This window comes from Mustela nivalis, assembly GCF_964662115.1.
Source record: "Mustela nivalis genome assembly, chromosome: 4".
Lineage (NCBI taxonomy): Eukaryota > Metazoa > Chordata > Mammalia > Carnivora > Mustelidae > Mustela > Mustela nivalis.
In genome coordinates, this window is record NC_139023.1 from 137896892 (window position 1) to 137907109 (window position 10218).

At 40.0% G+C, this 10218-nt stretch overlaps 2 long non-coding RNA genes across 2 annotated transcripts in view; one reads left to right on the forward strand and one right to left on the reverse strand.

Moving 5' to 3' along the window:
• The window catches only part of LOC309862901, an 88317-nt gene that overhangs the window by 77642 nt on the left and 457 nt on the right, over positions 1-10218 (forward strand). The window contains exon 3 of the long non-coding RNA XR_014310780.1: positions 7046-7150. This is a non-coding gene — a long non-coding RNA (uncharacterized lncRNA). The remainder of the gene's footprint in view (positions 1-7045; positions 7151-10218) is intronic.
• Positions 7667-10120, reverse strand: LOC309862991. The gene is made up of 2 exons (XR_014310837.1): positions 9932-10120; positions 7667-9882 (listed from the first exon to the last, which is right to left on the reverse strand). It is a non-coding gene; the product is annotated as an uncharacterized lncRNA (long non-coding RNA).

A 10218-nucleotide genomic window follows, 5' to 3' on the forward strand; every position in this document is an offset into this window, starting at 1 on the left:
TATCAAGTTTAGTGTACTGCATTTCACTTGTAAGTATCGTGATGAGATGCATAATTACCTCATTAAAAATTAACACAAGGGAGATTCTACTGAACTTCTGGAATCTCTAATCTGCTGGCCTGAAGAAAAACAATGCAATACATACCCATGCATGGGGGAATTCTGAGAAATATTTAGGATTACTCTCCACATTTTCTCACCCTTAATTTTTTCTTGCTGTTTAGCTTAAATTTAATACACAGTGTAAAACAGAAGTAGACCTAGATGTTATTAGATCAGAGAAACTGTAGGGTAAATGCACCCCATTCATTTCCAATATTGCTTATTGGCTAAGAAGATAATGTAACCCAACTCCACAGTAGGATTTGTTCTGACTCAGTTAGTTTAAGGGCAGATTACAAAGTAAGCACTTGATAATTGGTAAAATTGAATTCCTTAGTACTTAGCAAGAACAATTAAGATTTTATTTGTACAATAGTCTCATAAAAGTAAAAAACACCTGGGCCCACCTTCAATCCATAGCTGGATCTGACAGTTCCTTCACCAAGTGGTGATAAAGAGGTCAAATGGAGCTCAGAGAAACACAGCAAATAAGGAGAGAGACGTGACTTACAAAGAGGGTTCAAAAGGATTTTTACTCTGCCGTTAAATAGTACCTAGGGTCCAGCCTCTCATGACTCTGCAAATGCCAGAAAAGAGGATTTACAGTGAGACTGGGCAGAGCAAGGTTACATAAGAAGGCAGCAGCTGAGCCACCCTGCCAGATGCCAGGTCAGTGGAGCACTCCGGGATCCCAGAACGTTCTCACATTCATGCAACAGCGATTATGGAAGTAGGCCATTCAGGGGAGTGTGAAGAGTGGCCGCAGTCGGACTCGAGCAGAGACAAGTTTGGAATCTGGCTCTGAATTCCGCCTTCGCCACTGCCTCTAGAATGTTATTGAACTTCAGGATGGAGGGTGGTATTAGAAGCAGGACAAAGAACTGGCTTATTTTGTTATGAGTGTGTTTCTGTCTGGATGGGGCATCAGAGAGGATCTGAGAGGGGATAGGTAGATTTTCATGGTTGCAGCTATCAGTCCTTCTGTTGCAAGATCACATGTGTACTGAACTGTGACGTGCTTCTGCCATTCGAAGACCTATCCTTTTGATGATCTGTATTTACTGTTTCTGAGAATGACCAGAATGGCTCACATCATTGTTGACACTTCTTTTTCTTCCTTGCTTGCCCCTGGTGGCCAATAGGATGCTGGTGCTGGGTTGTATGTACACGTGTGTAGGCACGTGAACACATGCGCAGGGATGATGGGGGAAGTGGGGCACATTGGTACATAAACAGTTTATCACTTAAGGAAGCAGTTCAGGGCCTAATCGCCCAAGGCCTCTAAGACAAGTTTGCTCAGTGTCCCAGAGAACAAGGATGAATAATGATGATAATATTCTGAAGGCGGTAACTTGTTCAGGGTGTGGGTCAGTGGAAGGTAGGCTTAGGAAGGGGAGAATGAGAATGAGTTTGAGAGGTCTGGGGGTCAGAACAGTAAGGCAGAGTCAGGAGAGCGGAGATAAATTGAGCCTAATCAGTTATGAAGTTTGGAAAGAGGTGGAATTAAAGAAATATGCAGCTTATCTTTCAAAGGCCTTTGTAAAATATGGAGGAAAACTTAACCCCCTGAAGGTAATTCATGTTTGGACATTTTTGTGTCTCAGCGAAGACATTTGGTGACCAAGAATGGGTGGAGGAGCCAGAGATAATTAAGGTGGAGATATGAGTAAATGCCAGTATGTCTTGGGGTGTATTCAGAAGTTGCCTGTGTAAATTTGAGCACCAGGTTACTGAGAAGCAACTGACTAATTTCAAGACAGGAGGAAAACGAAAGTGTTCATTACCCATAGGGGCTGAGGCCAGGCTGGGCAACTGGTCCAACCTGGCAGATAAAAAGACCAAGATGCAGGGGCAAAAAAAGATAAGGGGAAAAGAGGGAGGAAGGAAGGAAACAGTGGTGAGTCCTCGAGAAAATGAAGCAGCAGCAAGCTGCAGAAGGCCTCTGTCTCCCAACGAGTGGTCAACAGTGGCTCTTCACGTAGACACTGTCTTTCGTGTAAGCGAAATGCATGCAGGCAACACCAGGATGTTCAGGCTCACGATTTCGGAATCAATATATGTATCAGTTGGTATATTATGCCGTTTGTGTTTCTCTCTGCAGTCTTCTTTATCTTGAAATAATCCCCTCACCTAATGTACCTGATTTTTTTGGCTCCTACAATGAGGTCCATGCACAGCACTGCCCTGTTTGTGCCTTGAGAGCAAATTGGGGAAGACAAACACCTTACCATTTAGGAAAGGAAAATTTAAACTTGTCAGCTGTTTGGGGATTATTTTTCTGTCAGAGCTAGTCTGCCTGGGTAAAGATTTTTTTTTTTAAGATTTTTATTTATTTGTCAGAGAGAGAGAAAGTACACACAAGCAGGGAGAGAGGCAGGCAGAGAGAAAGGAGGAAGCAGGCTCCCAGCTAAGCAAGGAGCCCGATGCAGGACTCGATCCCAGGACCCCAGGATCATGACCTGACCGGAAGGTAGCAGCTTAACCAACTGAGCCACTCGGGCATCCCATGTCTGGGTAAGACTTAAGGAGGAGGTAGCACGAGCTCCAGGAACTGGATTCTCTAGAATTTTCTTTTGTTTCATTTTTTTGTTTTTGTTTTTGTTTTTGTTTTTTAGGGAAAAGAAACCTAGAACAAAACGAGGGCAATCTGTACAGGCAATGTATTAACCTTTTGGGATGCATGGACCATCCTGGCCAATCTCTGCACCGCAGAAAGGACAGGATTTGCTTCTGCTCCATCTTCCAGTGACTATAAAGTTCTTGCAGAGAACATGACATGTGATAACATAGAAGTAATTTCAATGTCACAATTCATTTCTCTTGGATTTGCTGCAGATTTTTAATTGGAGAAAATTGTCTTACCATGACACACCTGGAGAGGACTTTTAAGCAGCCCTTTTAAATAGTAGGTTAAAGTGTGAAAGAAGAGAACACGGGAAGAAATTTACAGCTTTAAGCTATATGCTGTTCACAAAAAAAGAAATCTACCCAGAAAAAAACATCCTGAGATCACAGGAATCTGTACAGGTATGGTTTTAGGCTCAAAGAGATTCTTCAAAATGTACTTTTTACCCTTTATTGGCCCCTGTAAATGAGGACATTTAATCCAATCCTAATAAATCTTAATTAGCTAGAAGACATAGGAGTTTTTATTTAACACTTACTAAAGGCCAGTAATCCTTAAGGTTCTGCAGGAAGAACTGTGACAATATGGCAATTTGGGTGTGATTCCTGTTTGGAGAGAGTTCACAGGCTGAAGACTCTAGTATGGTCTTGGAAAAATTACTTTTTTGTTTTTTTAGAATGCAGGATCATCTATTAAGCTAATTTGCCTGTAAGATTGAGGAAGGTTATTACGGAGGGAGGACCAAAGAAAAATCGTAAGGGTTTTTACCCTGCTTTATCTAACTACTCTGGCCAAAAAAAAAAAGACAGGAAATGTTACATCCCACTGTTGATAAATGACTAGAAACAACTCTGTAAGACTGTGAAATCCAGCATGTGCTGAGAAAACAGAGCAAAACTTAGGTAGAACAGTATAAAATTGAGCATTATAGTTAGAGTGTGGTGTGCAAATTTTGTGTTTAATCTTGGGGCTTGAGTGGAAAATAAAGAATAGTAGTGTTACTGATCTGGCAATTGTAAAGAACATTTTTTAACGTGATTGAAATAAAACATCCTAATTAATATATCACATTCAAAACAAACAAGTATTTCAAAGATGCTTCAGTGTTGCTACTCAGCTGAAAGTCTGCCACTTTCACTGGTAATTTCTTAGAAATGACTTAATTCGATTTTTTATAACAGGACACTGCTGATCAGCTTAGAACAAAATGCTTTAAGCACTGAGGTTCGTGTAATTGAGGGGGGAAGAAGGATTAAAACTGAAGAGATTTGGGCCATTCCCACTGGTGTAGGGTGGCATCTCAGTGTGGTTTTGATCTGAATCTCCCTGATGGCTAGGGATGATGAACATTTTTTCATGTGTCTGTTAGCCATTTGTATGTCTTCTTTGAAGAAGTGTCTGTTCATGTCTTCTGCCCATTTTTTGACATGATTATCAGTTAGAATGGCCAAAAATTAACAAGACAGTAAACAACATGTGTTGGAGAGGATGTGGAGGAAGGGGACCCATCTTACTCTGTTGGTGGGAATGCAAGTATGTGCAACCGCTTTGGAAAACAGTGTGGAGATTCCTTAAGAAATTAAATAGAGAGCTACCCTATGACCCTGCAATTGCATTACTGGGTATTTACCCTAAAGATACAGATGTGAAAAGAAGGACCATCTATACCCCAGTGTTCATAGCAGCAAATGGCCACAGTTGCCAAACTGTGGAAAAAACCAAGATGCCCTTCAGTGGACAAATGGTTAAAGAAGATATGGTCCATATATACAATGGAGTATTACGCCTCCATCAGAAATGATGAATACCCAATTTTTGTATCAACATGGACAGGACTAGAAGAGATTATGCTGAGTGAAGTAAGTCAAGCAGAGAGTCAATTATATGGTTTTGCTTATTTGTGGAGCGTAAGGAATAACACGGAGGACATGAGGAGATGGAGAGGAGAAGTGAGTTGGGGGAAACTGGAGGGGGTGACGAACCATGAGAGACTGTGGACTCTGAGAAACAAACTGAGGGTTTTATAGGGGAGGGGTATGGGAGATTAGGTGAGCCTGGTGGTGGGTATTAAGGAGGGCACGTATTGCATGGAGCACTGGGTGTGGTGCCTAAACAATGAATTCTGGAACACTGAAAAGAAGTTTAAAAAAATAAATAAAATTTTTTAAAAACTGAAGACTTTTTTTGGACTAGATATTACATGAGTATGATTTTCCACGATTTTAATGACTGATTTGTATTAAGCTAGTGCATATATTGTTTGCCAGATTTTAAAAATTCACTGATCATCTGGGCATGGCTTGTCCTAGGGAATAGTATGAAATTTTTATATTTCTCATACTTATTTTATTTTTATTTTTCTTGTACTTCCCTTAGGCAACTCCTCTCATATTTCTGTGAGGTCAGCATTCAGCTTTTTGGCTGCTCTGGACCTCTGTCTAGGTCTGTCCTTCTGAAAGTCTCCTTGGACTCAACATTCTCCTCCTCTATCCTTTAAACACGTCTCACCCCCAGGTGCTCAGATCTCAGCTGGTTGTTAGGTAGAGTCATAGGATTAAACCAGTTCCTTCTCTGTATTCATGATGCCTGACAGAGGCTAAAAGTGATTACAAGCCTAGGGTATTTGTGTAATAAGAGAAAACATTACTCTGAAGGAATGAGTTTTTCATGGTGCCATTTCAGTGGCTTTGAATGAGGATCTTTTAAGACTCAAGTGACCCTGCTTAGGAATCTGCCTCCTGCACATTCCCTCAGGCTGGGTAGGTAGAGGATCTTTTTCCTCAACAGTGTGGCCAATTGTCTTGATTTCAATACTTGAATGGTGACTGTCATTACTAGGGTTTTACTAAGGCCCTTGATGCTTATGGTAACATCAGAATCGATATCTCATTATGGCGTAGGTTCTGGGCTTTGAAATTCTACGTCCTGTCTTACCTAAGAGAGACGAATACAAGGCTATCAAGACCACCAGTATCACAGAGGTGGTTTGAATCTTCACTCATGATTTTCTACCACCCTTAGTTTTAGAATTTCTGGAGTACTAAACACTTTAGGTACTGGAGTGACTACGTTTTCTTTCCTTGAGACTTGCAAAGACATGTAAAAATCATGCCTTTGTTCTATGTTTGCTATCTTTTGGCTACAGGAACAGCTTAGGGTATGAATGGGATGTCCGAGAGTTCCCCCACCAACACACTGTGACCTGTTGCTACTCAGACCCCTGCTTCTCAAGAGTTTTCTAGAATTTTGATATATGTGGCTGTCCTTCCTTTGTGTTTCAGAAACCAACTCTCTGTCTTCACCGTGTGAATCCTTCAAAAGGGACAGGAAACCAGATATCAAGAAACTGATAAATTTAAACATATTTCTATGGAAAAACACAATACAGTTGGTTCCCCAGACACATTTTAGTTATCTGAGTTTACTGATTTACAGTAAATGTGTTCTGGGGTGGGATGGGGGTAGATGTAGTTGTAAGAGAGCCACACAGGGGATCCCTGTGGTGATGGAATGGTTCCATATCTTGATTATGGTGGTAGATACACAAAATCACATATGCAGATGTGTGCATGTAAACCTGGGAAAATCTGATTAAGACTGGTAATTGTGTCAGTTGATATCCTGATCGTGATAGTGTACTATAATTTTGTGAAATGTTACCATTGTAGGGCCCTGGTAAAGGGTACATGCGATCTCTCCGTATTCATTCTTACAACTGCAAATGAATCCACAATGATCTCAAAACAAAGTCTAATTAAAATGTGTTTGCTATTCTAGCGTCAGAGTATTTAGGAAGATAAAATTCATATGTGCAACACAGAAGCAAACACACATGTTCACAAACAGTAGCAAGGTTCATCCTACCATTGTAGGTACATACACATTTTTGCTACCAGTTGGAGACAGTTTTGTGTTTAGGTAAAGGATTGAATCTAAATTTGGTGTCATAAGGCATAGCTATCTTGTTTAGATTTCATACAAAGAAGACAATCATGACTATCTTATAATTTTCCTATCCTGGTGAATGTACATGTTTAATAAAGAAGAAAAATAATTGAAAGTTCATAATTCTATATTTGTATTGATTTTTATATTGAAGTGTCAAAAAAATTATAAGGATAATGTTTAAAAAGGCAATCCAAATCCATATGTAAGGACTTGGAGGAAATCAGCTGCATGCTTTATGTTTTCCTACATTGCATTGTTTTACACTGTTCATGCTGTCCTGGTCCATTCAGGCTACTAAACAAAAATACCTTAGACTGGGTGGCATAAACAAGGGTTTGTTTTTGTTTTGTTTTTTTTATGTCTTGGAAGCTGGAAGTCCAAGATCAAGGCAGTGGAAGATTCAGTGTCTGGTGGGAGCCTGCTTCCTGGTTCATAGACACTGACCTCTTGCTGTGTCCTCATATGGCAGAAGAGGTGAGGGAGTTGTGTGGGGTCTTTTTTAATAAGGGCACTAATCCCATTGATGAGGGCTTCATCTTTCATGACCTAATCCCCTACCAAAGGCCCCACCTCCAAATAACATCACATTGGGGATTAGGATTTCAACATAGAATTTTAGGGGGACATGAACGTGTGGTCTGTATGTAAGCATAGCATAATAATGTCTTATTCTTGTGCTACAGCAGAAAGCCTTCCATTTTTAGCTTCAGATAAAGCATTTATAGATCATCTAGCTGTTCTGCTTTTTTAATCATACCGTAATGGTCTCTTGACTCAAAATAATTGGGAATAAGATATTTGGTTACTGAGAATTAGTGAGCTTGTTTGAAACACAGCAATTTCCAATTTCAAAGGCCTCACATTATGTACAATATATTTAACCCAATCACATAAAACCCATTGTGGAATGAAAGGTAACAAAATAGTTAACATGATACAATAGTACATATATATTTAGAATTAGGAGATTAAATTTTTTTCACTATCTGGCAGGGTTTCAGAAATTTATTAATTACAGTAATTACTGTGATGACCAAAAAATAAGGAATGTTACATTCTGCACATTAAAAAATTTAATGATCACAAATGGTCTACATTGCCGGTCATTCCCCCCCTATAAATAGGATGTATTTAAATCATCTGCAATTTCTAAGGTCTTAACATTTCAAATTTCTTTAGTTGAAGACATTTCTACAAAGATGCCAACTCATAATTTTTGTAATGTTTGCTTTAAAATAATTTCAAACATAACCAGCATTAAAATTTACTTCTTTCAGGGGCATCTGGGTGGCTCAGTGGGTTGAAGCCTTTGCCTTCAGCTCAGGTCATGATCCCGGGGTCCAGGAATCGAGTCCCGAATCGGGCTCTCTGCTCAGCCGGGGGCCTGCTTCCTTCTCTCTCTCTGCCTGCCTCTCTGCCTACTTGTGATCTCTGTCCATCAAATAAATAAATAAAATCTTTAAAAATAAATTTTATTTCTTTTAGGTTAAACTGATAAAATGTCTACTACGTGGTAGATGAATTTTTTTCATAGACTCTCTTCTGTAATCAAGCATTTTACTTCACGCACAGTAACCTGGTTCTCTTGGCAGAACAGCTGAGGTATTGCTAGAGGGGATGAGAGTGGGAAACATCACTGACAGTGGGGGCATTCAGTACAGCCAGGACAGAGAGTTGTACCTCTTTCTTCAAACACACTTGTCATTTCTTTCCTTGATGGTTTGAATTAGGAAGCTTCTTACAGCTTTGGGACAATTTTATTCACCCCACCATTGGCCTAGTTGGAAGAAGCATGCAGCCCCAGCAGACATGAGAGGCAATCAGACTTCAAACCAGAGGCACTGACCACCTCAGGGGTCTCCAGTACACATCAGCTTCCTATGAATCATGAAAAATTTCAGAAAATAGGTGTTGTACAGCATTTTCACTGCACAAAATGTCCCCTAATGCTGTTAGAGTTCTAGGTGCAGGTGATTTTTCTGCATAATTCTCTGGGACACCTAATCCATAATGAACTTTAAAACATGAGTAATTGTAAGGAAACCCACTCCACTGGTAGTGAGATATTTTTTTGAAAAATTCATATGGTTTTATCAATCTTTGTATTTTTACCTTACTCATTAGTTATTTAATATCTTAGCAAAATTGTTTTTTTACCCTGGGTATCTTCATTTTACCTAATAGTGTAAATGCAATTGGGGACAGCTCTAATCCAATTGGTTTTAAAATACCTCAATATGCCACCTAACACATATATATACTTCTCTCAGTAGTCAGTTCTAATAGCCTTTCAAAAGTATACTAATAGACTGAGGCAATTAATCTGCTGCTTGGTGCACTTCTTCCTTCTGGCTGCTAACCATCCTTTATTTAGTGAGCTGTCACCTTAGGACATCTCGGGCTGGGAGGGGGGAACGCCTGATTCACCGGACTTCGGCCTCTACTACCCACTGGCAGAAGCCATTCACTCAGAAGGGTGTTAGCCACATGGCACGTTAATGTAGTAGCTTCGGGGCGCCCCACATTTTTGTAATCCTTTTACATGAATACATTTACAATTTTAGTTTTGTGTTGACAGTAAAAAGGCAATTTTATTGTGGCAAGACTAATTCACACTTTCAGCTCCAGGTAGCTCAAGGACCAGTGTGGTGCCACTTTAATTTGACTCATCACTTAAAACCCAGCCACAGTGGAATATGCTACTGCAGGAGGAAAGGAGCTCCCCATTTATCAGAGATTTTCAAGCCACACTGAATGACTACCTGTAGGCACATTGTAAAAAAGATAAGCGAATCAGATAACTTCACATTTATTTTCCCACTCAGTGACTATATGCTTATTTGAAAATCACTCCAATTCATATTAATCTTTACCTAGCTCCCTTGATTAAGGTCCATAGCACTCCAAAACCTGCAAAATCTGAGCAACTCTTTGCTCCAGGTCTGAAAATATGCACCAGTCAAAGTTACCTGGTTAGCACAAAACTTTCCTATTTTCTCTTTCGTAATGACACAATCATTGTTAATTCTTCCCTTAATGCCAGCATAATTCTCTTAGACCGTTTTTTTGCTTGGGAGAACCTCGGAATGGTTAGTTAATATGCATAGTTTATTGGATAACTCAGTTATTTTGTTTGCCTCTTCAGTCTGCTGTAAATTACTTTCTGCCCTTTTTGTCTTGCTTTCCCGTTTGGTGGTGCCCTTTTTCTTGTTTTCTTTATATGTTATATCTTCTCTTACCTGAGAGGAACTCCACTTTTGAAGCTTAGGGATTGTCACAAGGAACCTACTTAGCATGTTCTTGGATTTGACCTGGATTTGGTTGTTGTCTAGGTGGTGTCTAGGCAGATCTATTACTCATACCTTCTGTGGAATGTTGAGTATATGAATTTCCTGGCCTTTCTGATTCTCTACAGAATGCTTGATGTTACATGTTAAAAATGATTTCTTGGGGCGCCTGGGTGGCTCAGTGGGTTAAAGCCTCTGCCTTCGGCTCAGGTCATGATCCCAGGGTCCTGGGATCGAGCCCCACATCGGGCTCTC